Here is a 17,467-nt window from a genome sequence, read left to right on the forward strand (position 1 = left end):
ATCAAAATCACTGACAACTTAGCTTGGTCTAACTCTCTCTACGGTTTTTATGTTTTAACCTAAAACCACTTTCACCCTAATTTCTACCCAAATTACCCTCGTAATTCCGCGTTTCTAAAAACTTCCATCTCCACTAAAAGACGGTCCTCCATTATTCAGAGCTCTTAAGTGCGTTATTGTCAGACCCCGAGGGACCCTAGAGGGTTCTGCATAAATGATGATGCCGTCTTAAAAAATGCGATGTAATCGTATTAGGAAATATGTATTTCAGGAAAACTGGATTGTCTTTTGCCGTTCCTATTAGCCGGATTTGCGTGTAATAGAGTATCGGAGGAGGATAAGTATACTCGTAAGTGGGTTTTTGATGTAAATAGAGCTTTGTTCTGAAAATTGGTTATTAGGGCGTGTAAACACTAGCGTTTTTGCCGCGTTTTCTCAGCGTTTCCATACGGAATTATACGCCGCGGAGTCGCCGCGCTCACGTGGCGCGTCGATTAGTATGGAGCGGTGACCGCTAGTGTACTCTTAGAGAATTTTGAACACTTAGACTAACAGGCGTATTCGAATTTTCGTTATTCGATCAGTTTCCGGCATGATACTGAGCTGTGAGTGACATTTCTTCAACCAAAAACGTCACTTTTGGCACTGATCAGTATCAAATCGGAAAGAGAAAACTAAAATTCGGTTTCGAGCGCCATCTTGATAGTCTCGTTAGCCTCGTGATTAATTCCTTTGTTTTTTGCTCATTAATATTGTTTGGCTAAAGATAATATTTATGTACATATTATTTACCATTCATAAGTGCTTGTTGCTAAGCCTACATGAACAAAGTATATTTGAACTTTGAACTTTAAAGTGTAATATCGATAGTAAACTAATGTGGTAGCGTGCAGTGAATGGAAAATTAAAATTGAAGCGCGTTTAAGCGCATTTTGGAGTCACCGGCCGGTAGCCCACGTGCCCCACGTGCTTTTTGTAAACTCCAGCTATCGCTTTACAAGAGCTAATAAAATCACCGTACACTGTCTTGTACTAACCGTACTATTTTAATAGTATTAAAAGATCCTAAGACCTTGATACTGGCGAAATATTCCCACTGGACTGAAGCCATAATTTTAAAAGAATGGATAACTTTCTTAAGCAACTTTCTTAAGCAGGGCAATTTGTAAAATGGCAAATATCTACTAAACTAGAAGCACGTTCTACTGTAGCAACAGATATCGGATGTAAGATCCTACATCCGCGTAGTCACTAGTCAGGCCGCGGGGGCGCACCCGGGCGCCGTCTTTAGCGGTCACGCACACTACAAAAAGCATAATGCCTACACACACACAAAACACACACACACAAAATTATTATCGTTCCGGCAGCTGACGGGGGACTCCGACATGGCTGAATTTATCGGAAGCGCCTATCCGATATTGGATGTCGGAAGGCGCCTATGACAAAAACAGTGGCAGGAGAGTGCCAACATTAAGTCCGCCTTTTTGTTTTATTTATCGTTTTTTAGTAATAATCCATACTAATATTATAAATGCGAAAGTCTGTCTGTCTGTCTGTCTGTCTGTGTGTTCCCTCTTCACGCTTAAACCGCTGAATCGATTTAGATGCAATTTGGCATAGAGATAGGTTGAGTCCCTGAGAAGGACATAGGATAGTTTTTATCCCGAAAATCATCCCTTAAGAAAGTAAAAAGCGGGGTGGAATTGAGATAATTAATGAAGTGTCTGATGCTCAAATTGAATAATTGCTGTAAGACTTTCTCCAGGCGCTATTCTTACTCTTGCTGGGGTTACTAAATCCACGCAGACGAAGTCGCGGGCAAAAGCTAGTGATTTATTAAATGCGTAAATAAATACAGAGATACATATATCTTACATTTTACGACCTTCCGACATCCGATATCGGATCCGACAATGTGACAACGCTCTAAGTGTTGCTAAAGTATTAAGTGCTTACATAATCATAATTTACCCTAATGGATAAATTCAACTCAAACAATTTATTTAGCGTCATGTTATAAATTGTCTATTGGGATCAATTAGCATCTATATCCTTGTAAATTAATAGGTAAATTATGTACTATTTTATTAACACCAAAGTAAAATAATATAATATAACCTTATAATACAATAGTCTAGGTATAGGTAACTATAATGTCCCTCGAGCGTGTGTCAATTAAATTAATTGTAACATGACATTTAGTCATTGAAAGTTTAGGTAATATGACGTAAAATTTTATTGTATACTTAATGCCAAAGATAGATATAACTCCGTAATAGATGGATACAGTCTAAGGAAAAAACGTGCCTCGAAAATCAAGAAAATTTGATTCTCGTTCAGAGGGCGCTACTAGCTTTGGCCTACTGTCGTATAGATAGCGTTGACGGTTTCGTTTGTTATTTAACAATTTTAACGCATATCAGTGAAAGAACATGGGTCAAAATCATAAAAATAATTAATGCAAATAAAAAAAATCATTTATCCATGTTTAAAAACATTTTATCGTATTTTTATAAATCTTCATTTTTAGTTCTAAAGTGTGTCGACAGATGGCAGTGAATTTACTGGGGTTACAAAATTTACTATGACAGTACCGCTCTAGTATAAGTTACTCTATGCTTAATGCCTATTTAGGAGCAACTTTAACGTTGTTTGATTTGAGTAGTTAGAGTAAACACCAATTAATATTTATGTTTAATTGAGCTGGCGATGGCGGATTCCTCGCACAACGTATCAGCATTGCGATACAACGAGGAAATGCCGCCAGCATCCTTGGTACAATGCCTCAAGGGCATATTTTTGATTTAAGCTAGTTATTAGTTTAGTTTATAATACCACTGCATATATCTTTTAGGTAAAAAATTGCTATAAAAAGAAGTTAAATATGTTTAATTCATTAAAATAAACGAGAAAATTGACGATGTTCACAATTTTCGAACGAATTATTTATTTGACTAAATCGACGGGTAATATTTTATGTACCTACTAATATATGTATTGTATTTTTAATGTCAAATTTTGTATACTTATAAGGTCAAAAATATCGATCCGGATAAAAGGTTCAAAATGTATGTGAGCACAGACTTTATAATTTATTAGGTCGAACCGAACATATGTGTTTGTACCTCTTATCCGAATCAAATAACGAATTTATAGGGATTAAAAGTATATAAAAACATGCAGAAATAGGATTATTCATAATAATAAAACTGACACATGTTTTATGTAAATGATTTTCCTAAATGAAGCCACGAATCTGTCACTATGATGCCGCGATACCGCCGGCAACTGAGCATCACACATGAATTCACTCATGTTTTCATTCGGCGTTCACAAAACATTTCAGATCGTCTGTACGAGCTAGCTTGGAACGGGATTTGACCCCGAGATTTGTGAGAATTATCTGTTTGTATACAAGGAAAGAATAAGAAAAATAAGAGATAGCAAGTAGCTTCAGAGGGGACTAACTAAATTGAAGTTTTTTGAATTATTACACGTTTTAATCAAGCACAAATGCCATGGAAAAATCACACGGAACTAGATTATATTTTCAAGGGCAGAATCCGACCAAAACCTTAAAAGGTTGGCTTAATAGGAAAAAAATCAAGAAAACATGTCTAATTTTATCGTAAAAAAAAACCGTACTTCGAACGTAAAATGCTCTAGTGCAGACACGTATCATTTTCTTCACATCTTTTAGAACAACAATGAACCTCTTTCGGAGCATGCATGAGAAATGAAAGTATATGAAATTATCCTTTATGTTGTTTGACGTTATCGACGTTATCGGTACTACTAAGATGACAATCGTTTGCAGAAAACAAAACGAAACGTTACGATAAACGTAAATAATGTATGGAAATGATAGTTTTATTTCGTTTTTTGCAAGCGATCGTCTACTTGGCTAGGCCCCCGATGATGGTGCCATCGAGACCAACCTAAAGTGGTCGGCCAACAAATCGACAAAAGTTGTGTACAACATCGAGAGCGATTTGCAGTGATTGGACGCGATCGCATGTTTAAACGGACATGATGCGGCCATTACGTGCGGTACAGTTTGTTTGACGGGAAAGGTTTTAAAATGGATGGGAAAAGAGGTATTATCAATCGCTAGTATTATCCAAGTAATTTTACAAGCGTAAAATTTAAAAAGTTTAAAATTGTATTCTGTAAGTAGGCCTCAAGCCTCAAGGGCTCTTTCACAAGTTAATACAACATTTACAATGACATCATACTTATAGTAACAATAACATAAAAAAACCGGTCAAGTGCGAATCGGACTCGCGCACGAAGGGTTCCGTACCATTACGCAAAAAACGGCAAAATAATCACGTTTGTTGTATCCCTACTTAAATTTATTTTATTATGTTTTTAGTTTTTGTTGTTATAGCGGCAACAGAAATAAATCATCTATGAAAATTTCAACTATCTAGCTATCACGGTTCTTAGGATACAGCCTGGTGACAGATGGAAAGACAGACAGATAGACAGACAGCGTAGTCTTAGTAATAGGGTCCCGTTTTTACCCTTTGGGTACGGAACCCTAAAAATACAGGGCAACATAATAGATACCCAATACAACAGCCAAAACTTGGGTAAAAATTACATTATAAAAATCCTAAACATAACATTATAGAAGATTTTCATTGGTATTCGGGCTACTCGTACTGCGAACTGCGGCAGCGGTAGTATCACTGTTGCATTTTTATCACTTGTCATGTCAGGCGTCACTTTCGCTCTTACATACTTAACAATTGTTAGGACGTGACAGACATGATGATAAATGGTAAAAAACCGACCATCTTAGCCCTACAGGTAATTTAGATCTAGAGCTTCGAATTTGAACCGAATCCGAAAAGCAAACCCGAGTACAAAAGCATACCGTCAAATGTCTTTACTTTGCTCCCCACTGGGAAATTGTGCTCTGCAGTTTTTATATGTGAGAACTATTATGTATACTAGTATATAGGTAACTGTATGTTTGTTTGTTTTTTTTTTATTTTTTATTTTATGTGATATTCAGCAAACGAGCAGACGAGCCGCCTGATGGGAAGCAGTCATCGTCGCCCATGGACGTAAGCAACATCACAGGAGCCACTTAAGCATTGCCGACCCTTGAGAACCCTAAATACCCGCTTCTTGAAGAATCCCATGTCGTAGCACAAAGGAAATACCTCAGGAGGCAACTCATTCCACATTCTGCACGTTCTGGGAAGAAACGAGCGGGATGCCCGCTTATTCATGGTGTGCCATGTGTCTAAGAAGTGAGGATGAGCTTTGCTCCTTTGGCGGGGGGTTTGTATGTATATATAACTAAAACTGTGTATCATGACCTTATAAGTGTAACAACGTGATAGTAGTGATGGTCTAATTACTAGCTTTTTATTAACTTGCAATGTACCTATGTATGTATGCATGTATGTATGTACGGGTCAAATCTTGCAAGTTAAATTTGACCCACTTCCTTACTTCCAATGAAGCTGAAAATTTGTATACACATGTAAGTCGGGTGACAATGCAATATTATGATACCATCGAGCTGATCTGTCGATGGAGACAGGAGGTGGCCATAGGAACTCTGTGATAAAGCAACGAAACCTAATTGTGTTTGGGGTTTTTAGAATTGCCTCGATGAGTATTAGTTGCCTGTGGAAAAAAAGTACAGTCAGCGATAAAATCATGTACCAAAAATGTTTTTTTTTGCCAAAAACTTATTTTAAATTTTAATTAAATTTCGAATTATTGACCAAACTAGGCACATTTTGCGGTAGGCGTAAAATGAGTTCAACAGTTAACAGAATAATAATGAAACTTAGTTAACTTTCCGAAGGTCAGTAATAATGTCTACCTCTAACGCGATGACATGACTGAAAGCTGTTAACTTTTAACTATTTTTCCGCCACTCCCCGGTCGTAAAGTTAAACTAATGTTCAAGTGTTACTGGATTGCGTTCGGTTAAAGTAATTTGTCGGGTTAATTATGTAACGAGGTTATATTTAACACTTACATGTTACTAGTTGTTGCCCGCGACTTCGTACGCGTGGATTAAACCCTTTTAGGGGAAGAATATTTAAAAACGCTGAAATCACTTTTCTTGTATTTTAATAATATGCCTTTATCCGAAGTTTCAAGTCCCGCACTAAAAAAAATTATGATCTCCATACAAACTTTCAACCCCTTTTTCACCACCTTAGGGGATGAATTTTGGAAAACCCCTTCTTAGTGGATACTAACGTCATAAAAGCTACCTATTGTGAAAAATTCAGCTCTCTAGGTCCAACGGTTTGAGCTACGCGTTGATTTAAGTGAGTCAGTCAGGACTTTTACGTTTATATATATAGATAGATAATAATATTTTACACGTTGACCATTTAGCTGACCAAGCGAAGGTCTCCGTTTCTGCTTGAGTACATGCTTTCGTAAATTCGTATGTCTGTCCGGCTGTTTTACTCTACTGGCCACATTTATCAACCGAATCTCGTGAATTTTTGTGAGCAGGTTCGATAACTATAGTTTGTCAAAGGACTGTCTTATTTCAATATACAGAGAGAATCATACTATCTTTGTCTTACACTAGTACTAGCACCCAAAAGAAAAGGATGAGTATAGTTTTTTGTTCTTGTTTACTGCCAATTTAGTTTGACCTAAGTCAAGTAGTTTGATACTTATATTCATTTTTTTTAAAGTGGCGGAGCCATTGGGGTTCGCGAGGGTAAGTGCCAGTTGCACCATCCCAATTTGATAGACTGATCAACGTCACCCGGCGCGCCGCGGCGGTTTACTATGAAACTTTCCATACAATACAATTTAGCGAACTCTTTAATGATGACAAACAGTTTGGTGCAACCGAACCTAAATCTCACACAGGCACGGCACTAGCATCAAATACGAATCATATTGATAGGGTAAATCAAAGACCAATGTTTGTTTTTTTATTTCAAGTTTTAAAACAAAAACTGAAAATTGAAGTTTATAAAATGGAAACATCATGGGAGCTGTGAAACTTACTGGAAACTAAATCTAAACTATCAAACTAAAAGATGTAGTATTTGCTTTCTCACGACAGCTGAATGTTTTCAGTTTCTCTGTCAAATATACTTTTAAAAAAACCATGAAATTATTTTATAAATTATTTTATATTATTATTAAAAATTAATGTAACCAACTAACAAACAACTTCACAGTTTAAAAGCTTTACAAGCTTTCAACTAGTAAAACGCATTAAAAACCTCCCACGCTTATCTATCGGTAACTCTACACCACAGATACAATCACACCGGCCGCGTAATCGATATTTTACCGAATCGATTAACTTTTTACGAAGCCGTTGGCTGTTGGCAAAATATGAATTAATTTGAAATTTGAGCCAATGCATCTGCGGTCAGCTTTTAAAAAGTTTAGAGATTTAACACTCTGCTAGAGTTAGACCAAGAAAAGTATGCAACGATTTTGATAGCATACGCAGTGCAAGTGTTATATATACGTCATAGTTTCATGGAAGTTTGACGTTTAAAATAACACTTGCACTGCGTGTGCTATCAAAATCGTTGCATACTTGTCTTGGTCTCTATTATGTTCTGATCTGATAGGCGGTTTTAGCAAAGCTGTGAAGCTTATGATTGGACGTTATGATAGTTTTTAATTTTTTTTACTTGGGCCAAATGATGTGATGAAATGTAAATTAATTTTTAACAAGCAGAAACGTCTGCGATCGATGCTATTAAGCTTAGAATAAATTTAAAAGTGGAAAAATTACTGCCTTGGGTGCTAGGGTCCCCTAGACCCATATAGTGGGAAGATTTGCTGACTATGGATGAGGTCTTGGTGGCTCAGTTGGCAGAGCGCTGGAGTATCGATCCAGAGGCCGTGAGTTCAAGTCTCACCCAAGGCAGTAATTTTTCCACTTTTAAATTTATTTTGTGATGAAATGTGTTCAATACTTTGGATGAATGTTGATTATGATTAGCACATAAAACGTGCTAAGATTTCCGATAGGATAAAATTTTCAGTATAAACGGATCGAAACCGTCAACGCCATCTATTCGAAAGTTGGCCAAAGGTAGTGGCTCCATCTGATCGAGAATCAAATTTTCTTTATTTTCGAGGTACGTTTTTTCCTTAGACTGTATCCATCTATTACGGGGTTATATCTATCATTGTTAATTATTAAACTAAATTCTAACCAATAAAATGCCGAATAACTCGGAATAAAAGCATGTTAGGGTCTATTTGATATACCTATTAAATGTATACAAATACTAATGATAGCAGCGAAAAATGTTACCATCCCTTTCCCAGTATAAACTAATATTAATTTATACAGTGAATTATACCATCTAAATTCTAACCTCTAATATGCTGATTACTTGATTAGATCACTAAGCGTGTTAGGGTATCCACGATGACGCAAGGACAGCTGTCCACGATACTATCGCAACTTAACACCGGAAAATGCCTAACCCCTTACATGCTAATCAGAATCAGGCCGTGTGTTACACCGAAGTGAATGTTAAAATCGTGGTGGTTTTACATTCCATTCGAGTTATAGACTTTGACTTCGCCAACTTTGCAAACAAGTTTTGTATAACTTGGCAGTTAGAATGCATACATATTCCTATAAGTCCCACAATTGATGAAATGGTTGGTCCGACTCTAAATATTATGGCGTTATACATATACCTAAGTCGTTAAATAAATTATAGTTGGTAAAACCAATTTGTCAGTAACAACCAGGAAAATTATACTCATCCCTCTCTCTTGGGTGCTAGAACATATACTAGTGTAAGACAAAGATAGTATGATTCTCTCTGTCTATGTTTGAAATGAGACAGTCCTTTGACAAACTATAATAAATATTATAGGACAATTTTATACAAATCAATCTAGTCCCACGGTAAGCTCAACAAGGCTTGTGTTGTGGGTACTAGACGATGACATATATAAATACATACTTATATACATAGAATACATCCATAAATCAGGAACAAATAGTTATGATAAACACACAAATAAATGCCCTTACCAGGATTCGAACCCAGGACCTCCTGCTTTCAGCAGGTCGAGCAGGGTCACTATTGACTAGGCTAGGAGTCCGTTTCAACTCTAATAAGCCGTTGATAAGCTTTTTTCTCTGTCATTTTGATTTTTGTATTTGTTAAAAAAAAGATAAAATTTAACAAAAATTCTACCTAAGTACATTCGTTTGACAAAGGTATTTATATGGAGATTGAGATACAGAATTTAAAGCCAAAGAGGATTCCTGCAAGACTGCATTTAAAATTAAAAATAGTCGGACCAAGCAATTCTCTCTCCGGCCTCCAGTGGTGAAGGCCGGATTTGAACCGCTATCGCGGCTAACGCCATGAACCCCTAGGCCACCTCGCCACGGCGGTACCCGTCCCAATTTCTCGACTATATGTGACCATCTTAGTAAGACTAGGCGTCTTTACTGCTCATATCAGTGCAAAGTTAGCCTAGATCAGCCATTCTTAAAGAGTGCTCCGCGGACCCCTAGGGCACCGCAAAGCCTCCGCCTCCGCGAGAATGCTTGTAATAATAAGAAAAAAATCAGCTCTTCTATAGGTATATCTGGTCTACAGTGACTAACTTTTTTTTTTACTTGGGGCTCCGTCAAATATTTCGCTTACCAAAAGGGTCACCAAAAAAGAACCGCTGGCTTAGACGAACTGCATGGCGCCGACTACACTTTGGAGTTCTTCAAAAAAGCAGTGTTCAGGTTTATAAATTAATCGGTCCGGTCGTCACGGTGTAATAGCCGCCCTAACCACGCATCTTAGCGGTAAAGGGTTATCCATCTGACTTTGTAATGTAATTTTACGACAGTCTGTCAAAACAGGCCCAATAATTAAACCATCTAACCACAAGGTTTATGGCCTAACCGATTTTATAGCCTTTACTGTGTTTAACTGGCCAATCAACTTTTAAAAGCCACTTTTTAGGGTTCCGCACGCAAAGGGTAAAGACGGGACCCTATTACTAAGACTCCGCCGTCTGTCTATCTGTCTGTCTGTCCATCTGTCACCAGGCTGTATCCCATGAACCGTGATAGCTAGACAATTGACGTTTTCATAGATGATGTAAATTTGTTTAATAAATTTAAGTGGGGCTCCCATACAAGAAACGTGATTTTTTTGCCGTTTTCTGCGTAATGGTACGGAACCCTTCGTGCGCGAGTCCCACCGGTTTTTAAAGGGTTAACGCTTCCACGACGGCATATATCATAGCTGCGTAGAGATGTAGTGCATTAGTTATTTGTGCAACAAGAGGGGAAAGTTGGTTTTTCTTGCGAGTGTTTATTAGACTCAAAAACACGAGATGTAAAATAACTTCGCTCTCGTGTTGCACACATAATTTTTCACCTCAGTAGTAAGAACATATTAAAGGTTAAAATGTATTTTGAATTACACAGAATAATACAGAGAAAAAAAAAATAAAAAAAAATTGTAATAAAAGTATGAAGTGGCAGTTCATGGCCTTCACTAAATTAAAAAGCTACTTTGTTTCACTCCCTGGAGTGACGAAAGTAGGCTTGTTCGAGCTGCTGAGGTGAAAAAATATTTTCCATCGTATTTTCACGGAAACGTATGAACGTGTCTTGCTATTTCAGTCAGTCTCGGTACAAAAAGTACTGAGGTTGACTGAAGCAGCATGACAAATACAAATGTTTCCGAGAAAATACGTTGGAAAATAATAATGCACTACACCATAAACATTTATGGCGCATGCTAGTTTTTTCCGCGACTTTGTCTGTAAAATTATAATTTATCTGATAAGAACTAGTTTAAGGACATAAACCCCCGGGCTAAAACTATCTCCATAGGTACCAAATTTCATATAGGTATATACCTAGTTCAGGGATTTTTTGTGTGAAGTTATAAGAGGTACTTATTAGTTATTAGTTATTACCTCTATTAAATGCTGATACGGCCTGATTCCAACTTTAAAATACCTACGTCAAAAATTTAATCTAGATAGTAATAATAATCCTTTTTTGCATTAATTACCTTTAGCTTTAAGTTTATTTGTTTTGTTTTAATTTGTTACTAACAACTATGAAGTCTGTTTTTCCACTTCTAAATATTTTTTATACTATTATATACTCCGTAATAGAACTAATTAAACTGTTTATTTGCTAAATATGTAAACAACAAATATGCGTAATAGATCTAGATAGGTACTATATCTATCTAGAGATGAAGAGATGTAGCACGATAGCTATAAAGTATTAAAAAATATATTATTCTTAAGAAATTTATTTGGGTTGCAATCAATTGCATGTATATTATAATTATAATTCTAGCTGTAAATTATAATTCTTTTGAGATAAAAACTAAATTTCACCCCATACAAAAAGCTCCACTCCGTAACATTTTTTGGAGACAAGACAAAAACAAGACAACGAAAAATTTTTTGACCCAGTTATAGGAAATTATATAGCAGAAACACGCATATTACTTAGTAGGGATTAGCTAAATAATATGCACTAAATATTTTTGGCCTTCTTCTGAAGATTTATGTAAGTAGTAGGTAGTTAGATTGAGATGTAAAAAAGTTATGTTATAGATTTTGATTTTCTTTAAATTTTTGACTACAATTCTATACCGGCTTTTATTTAAGAGCCTCTTCAGAGCCTACCCCGGAAGCCCCGATGACCTGTTCTCACTTACCTCTGACGCAGCCCAATGGCTGAGAACCTTGGATATAAACCTGTGACATACCTTTTATATTGTCGATTTATTCGTGACTTTTTATGCCATTCGATTAAATACTAGCGACGGGTCTATATTGGGTCGCATAATAATTGATTGTCCTAATGTAATGTTACGCATAAAACTCATTTCGCATAATTGTTACTATGCTGAAACTATTTAGATTTCTGAAAAATTATAAAACAAACCTAACCTAACCTAATACCCTGTTCTACATAACCTATGCAAAACTGTTTCAGCTGGAGAAAAAATATGCGAAAAGAGTTTTATGCGTAACATTACATTAGGACAATCAATTATTATGCGACGAGATAGGCACCGTCTAAGCATACACAGAGACAGACAGACAGCATGAAGCGACTATGTTTATTACTAAGTAGTAATAGGTACAGGTATATTTAATCATCACGTCGCCCTTTAATAATAATAACAATACGCCAATTCACATAGCTGTTTCACAAAACTAACATACCTCAAAAAACCCGAAAATCCCTTTCAACACAACACAAACATCACTTCACTGTCAATCCCGACTTGTCAAACAAATGCACCCCCGTCCACTCAGCAAGAGAAACATTTATAAACTGACAGCTACCCTTAGGTTCGGGGCGTCACTCTCGACAGAACCACCCCTCAGAGATCCAGCCAACCGTTTACTAGAACTTGCATCCCTTTCTCTCAAAAAAACAACCCTACGTTACGTTATAAACTACTCAAAAACCACCCTTATGTAGACAGAATAGAGTGGTTGATAATGGTATGGTTTTCTTTGTTTTTTGAAAGGCACGATCAATGTTTCGGGGGCCTAAAGCAATTATGAGGAGGTACTTAGACGGTAAATCGCCGAAACTATTTTCGCGTTCATAGATGTTGGGAATAATGTAATTATTTGGCAATTAACTCTCTTTACGTTGGATTGGTTTAGTTTTTATTTCGTTTAGATGAATGAATAGGTATTAGAAAAAAACACTTTATTAGAGATACCGATGTTATTAAATGTGTTATTAGAGTTAAAGCAAGATAAGTCTACATATTTAATTATACGAACGGGTCTACCGTGATTTATTTTGTTTTATCTTAAATTTCGACGTTTCAGCGGAGTTGCACCAGCTGTGGTCACGGAAATAAGTCGAAAGGGAGTCTTTCCGTGACCACAGCTGGTGCAACTCAGCTGAAACGTCGGAATTTAAGTTAAAAATAAAATAAATCGCGGTAGACCCGTTCGTATAATTAAATATGTGTTCAAAACGCGAGAATTTAAAGTGTAAGATAAGTCTGCAACGATTTTGATAGCACACGCAGTGCAAGTGTTATTTTAAACGTCAAACTTGTATCAAACTATGACGCAATAAAAAAACCAGCCAAGTGCGAGTCGGACTCGCGCACTAACGGTTTCGTACCGTTACGCAAAAAACGGCAAAAAAAATGACGTTTGTTGTATGGGAGCCCCACTTTAATACTTATTTTATTCTGTTTTTAGTATTTGTTGTTATAGCGGCAACAGAAATACATCATCTGTGAAAATTTCAACTGTCTAGCTATCACGGTTCATGAGATACAGCCTGGTGACAGACAAACCGACAGACAGACGGACAGTGGTCTTAGTAATATGGTCCCATTTTTACCCGTTTGGTACGGAACCCTAAAAATGTATGTCTTTGTACGATAAGTAATGTACATGTATGTACCTATATATCTACAATCTACATAAAATCAGAGGGCAAAAGTCAGTTACGTATGTATAATAATACATCTTATACCCCAAATAGGCTAAAAGAGGCGATCGCAGCATCAAAGGCCAATGAGAGCCGGAAAATATGATAAAAGGCATTTTCATACGATATGAGAATAATACCGCTATTAGAAAATTGGATTTGTTTGCTGACGCTAGTGGGGGAGCCTTGGTTTGTTTACGTTTTTGGATTTTAGAAATATACAGGCCAATTCAAATTCTAGGTGTTCGATCTGTTTCCGATATGATACTGTTCTGTCGATAGACATAGTATATAAAAGTAGTTATAGACTCGCCACCGAGCGACCGGGGGTAAGAGAAAGAATATTCAAATAAAATTTGGGCAGCATAGGATTTTTTCTCTTTCACTCTTATATATAAATTTCGGTATTTCGCCATCGCCTCCTACCTATGATGCCACCCGGTCGGTGATAAGGACAAAGCATGGCACTATTTTCTCTTTCCTCTTATAGGAATCGCAATAAGGCTATCTTTCTCTATCAAAGAATGTCAGGCCCTTGGTTCCGTCAGTGTCAAAAGTGACATTCCTTCAACCAAAAAAGGCACTGAACACTGACGGATCAGTATCATCGTTCAATAATATCTCCACTACTAGGCATTTAAATTCTACTAATAGAGTTGACACGAGTGGTCAATTCAATACCACTAGATTCCCAATTTCTATCGCCCGTATTTCAAAAACCGGCCAAGTGCGAGTCGGACTCGCGCACGAAGGGTTCCGTACCATCACGGAAAAAAACAGCAAAAAAATCACGTTTGTTGTATGGGAGCCCCATTTAAATATTTATATTATTCTGTTTTTATAGTATGCTGTTATAGCGGCAACAGAAATACATCATCTGTGAAAATTTCAACTGTCTAGCTATCACGGTTCATGAGATACAGCCTGGTGACAGACAGACGGACAGACGGACAGCGGAGTCTTAGTAATAGGGTCCCGTTTTCACCCTTTGGGTACGGAACCCTAAAAATTAGCATTCGCCGTTTCCCACCGATTTTCGAGTGACGAAATCGAGCGATCGAAATTAAAAAATCGCCCCCGATCGGAAACAGATCGAATAACTAAAATTCGAATTGGCCCGATAGTTTGGCAAGCCATTTCCGAGTGGAAAAAGTAGTAATAGTAGTGTTAATGTTAAATTTGAAATCTGAATCAAGTTCTAAAGTGAATTTTTGGTTGTTTGGAGTTTTCGGAAACAAGCAATAAATATGTATACGAGTATAAAGGGTAAGCCAAATTGATTGCCGTTTTGCCAATTTTTTAGCTCAGATGTAAGATGCTACCAAATATTAACCCTAAAATGCTGCAGGTTTTTGAGAAAATATAAAAAGGAAATTGTTTTTTTTTTATCTAAACTACTGAACAGATTTTTTGTAACTTATACCAAAGAGGATATAATAAGATAGAGCGGTAATGTCATAGTAAATTTTGTAACCCCAGTAAATTCACTGCCATCTATCGACACACCTTAAAACTAAAAATGAAGATTTATAAAAATACGATAAAATGTATTTAAATATGGATAAATGTTTTTTTTTTTATTTGCATTAATTATTTTTATGATTTTGACCCATGTTCTTTCACTGATATGCGTTAAAATTGTTAAATAACAAACGAAACCGTCAACGCCATCTATACGACAGTAGGCCAAAGCTAGTAGCGCCCTCTGATCGAGAATCAAATTTTCTTGATTTTTGAGGCACGTTTTTTCCTTAGACTGTATCCATCTATTACGGAGTTATATCTATCTTTGCTTATACATATTACGTAAGTATAATCTAGATGTATCCTCTTTATCGCTCGAATATGCAAGAGTGACAGAGATGTTGCGATGATATCGAAATTTCGATTTTCTTGTTTCGTGATAGACTCAGATTGTGGTAGTTTCGCGTAATATTCCCTATAACGTTTGTATTTTTTGAAACGTCAGGAAATGTTTTATTGTGCAGGAAATACTTTTAAATTAAGTGTTTTTTATTATTATTATAAACTACTACTACTACGAGCTACGAGTATATATACAGAGGTATCGGTCACGGTAATAGTGTCGCGAGTTCAATGGTTTTTTCCCATCTCAAAAACCCGAGAACACGAGAACCCGAGAACCCTAGAACACAAGAACACAAGAACACGAGAGTGAGTTGCGAGTAGCCAACCGTTGGGAATTCGACGAAATCGTGACGTCCGTGATGTTTGAAAACAAAAAGTCGTATGTGACTGTAAACTTATTCCTATTTATGATATGACATGACTACATAGACCTAGCATTACATAGACCAGCTATACGCGTGCGCCCGTAAGGGATAGACATAGATGACGTCATAAACGTGGGGATACCATATTGGTAAAAATTACCCCAATATTTGATATCACGTTGGGGCGATTACCCTGGAGGCAAAGTTAGCTTGTTTGACGGTATTAAAAAATTGTTAAATAAAATGTCAATGGGCCGTTCTTTTTAGGCGTATAAACAATGAAATACCTCCTATAATTCGCGCAGGTGGTACAAAACTAAACATGTTTAGTAAATAAAACGTTAAATTAAATGTATTATGGGTTTTCATTTAAAGAAATCACAAATCGCAATCACACCAATTAATGTACACCACATTTAATCTTAGAATAGAATAGAATAGAAAACGTTTATTGTAAAAATCTACATACAGCACCATACAAATTTAAAAAGAAGAAGATCTTATACACTAACACGTAAAATTACAAGTAGCTTATACTAACATGCAATAATTACAATATTGATGCTGCTATAGAGGCTACAAATGGACACCACTCAGCATATGCTCTAACATATAGGTATATGCTACAGCGCTGGTCTTCCGTGGAGCCCAGGGCAAGAAGATAGCTCAGAACAGTAAAGGCAGTAACTAATAATAAGGACAAATTAGAAACAATATACAAGGAAAAAATTGAAAGTGGATGTGGAAGTGAGTGGTTTGGGAAGATGTAAAAATATATATAAAGAGGTGTAAGTCAAGCATGTATTTAGTTTAATATATAGTGGAGCATCACAACATTTGTTTATTTATTTTTTGGAATTAGAAGTACGAAAAAACTTCGAGGTCAAAATTACCCATAAAATTATTATATTTTCATCTGGTATCCCTAACATGATTGTTATGCAGCTAAATTAAGACGAAGTTTAAAAATGGCTGACCTCAGACTCCTACCTACCTACGTAATTTGGGCGGATAATTTTACAAATAATGTTTTGTTAATTTGCGTAAATAATTGTGATATTTTTATTGAAATAGTTTGATTCTACATTGCTTTGAGTGTAACGTAATTTTACGATGTTATTCTCACATATTGCGTTAAGAGGAAGGTGTAAAATACCGTACTTACGTGTGAAAGGTTATGATCTCATATTTTTGCTCAGAGCGGCTATTACAGCCGATTACAGAACAATTCACCAGTATTTTATCAAAGTTCAAGCATTCAAAACGCTAACCATCACTATACTTCATAAGAGAAAGCACAATTTCATACAAAACAACGATAATTAAACAAGCAACGAACAAACATGACATGTCACGTACTTATTTGTTTGCCACAACCTCGGTTGTGGCAGCGGTGGAAAAGTGAAACTATGACAAGGACAAACAATAACAGCGCTTTCTCTGCTACTCCTACTGAAAGATACATAAGACTATCCCGTTCGGTCATTTTCCCCCACCCCTCATGACCGATCCAGTTATACTAGATTCATGCATGACTATTTGCCATTCACCGTAGAATTTGAGTAGCGAATGTTTCTTGACATTTATAATATCGAATATTCTAGATAAAAATAAAGAATAATGACAAAAGACTATGAAATATACTTATCTAAACTAACACGATCTTCACTCATAATTTTAAAACGAACACGGGACCAACACGGGACTTAATCGCGTACAAACTTACGTTTATTTATGGCCTGACGTTTAGAATGTGACCATTAATAAACGTAAGTTTGTACGCGAT

This window comes from Cydia strobilella, chromosome 20 (assembly GCF_947568885.1).
Source record: "Cydia strobilella chromosome 20, ilCydStro3.1, whole genome shotgun sequence".
Classification (NCBI taxonomy): domain Eukaryota; kingdom Metazoa; phylum Arthropoda; class Insecta; order Lepidoptera; family Tortricidae; genus Cydia; species Cydia strobilella.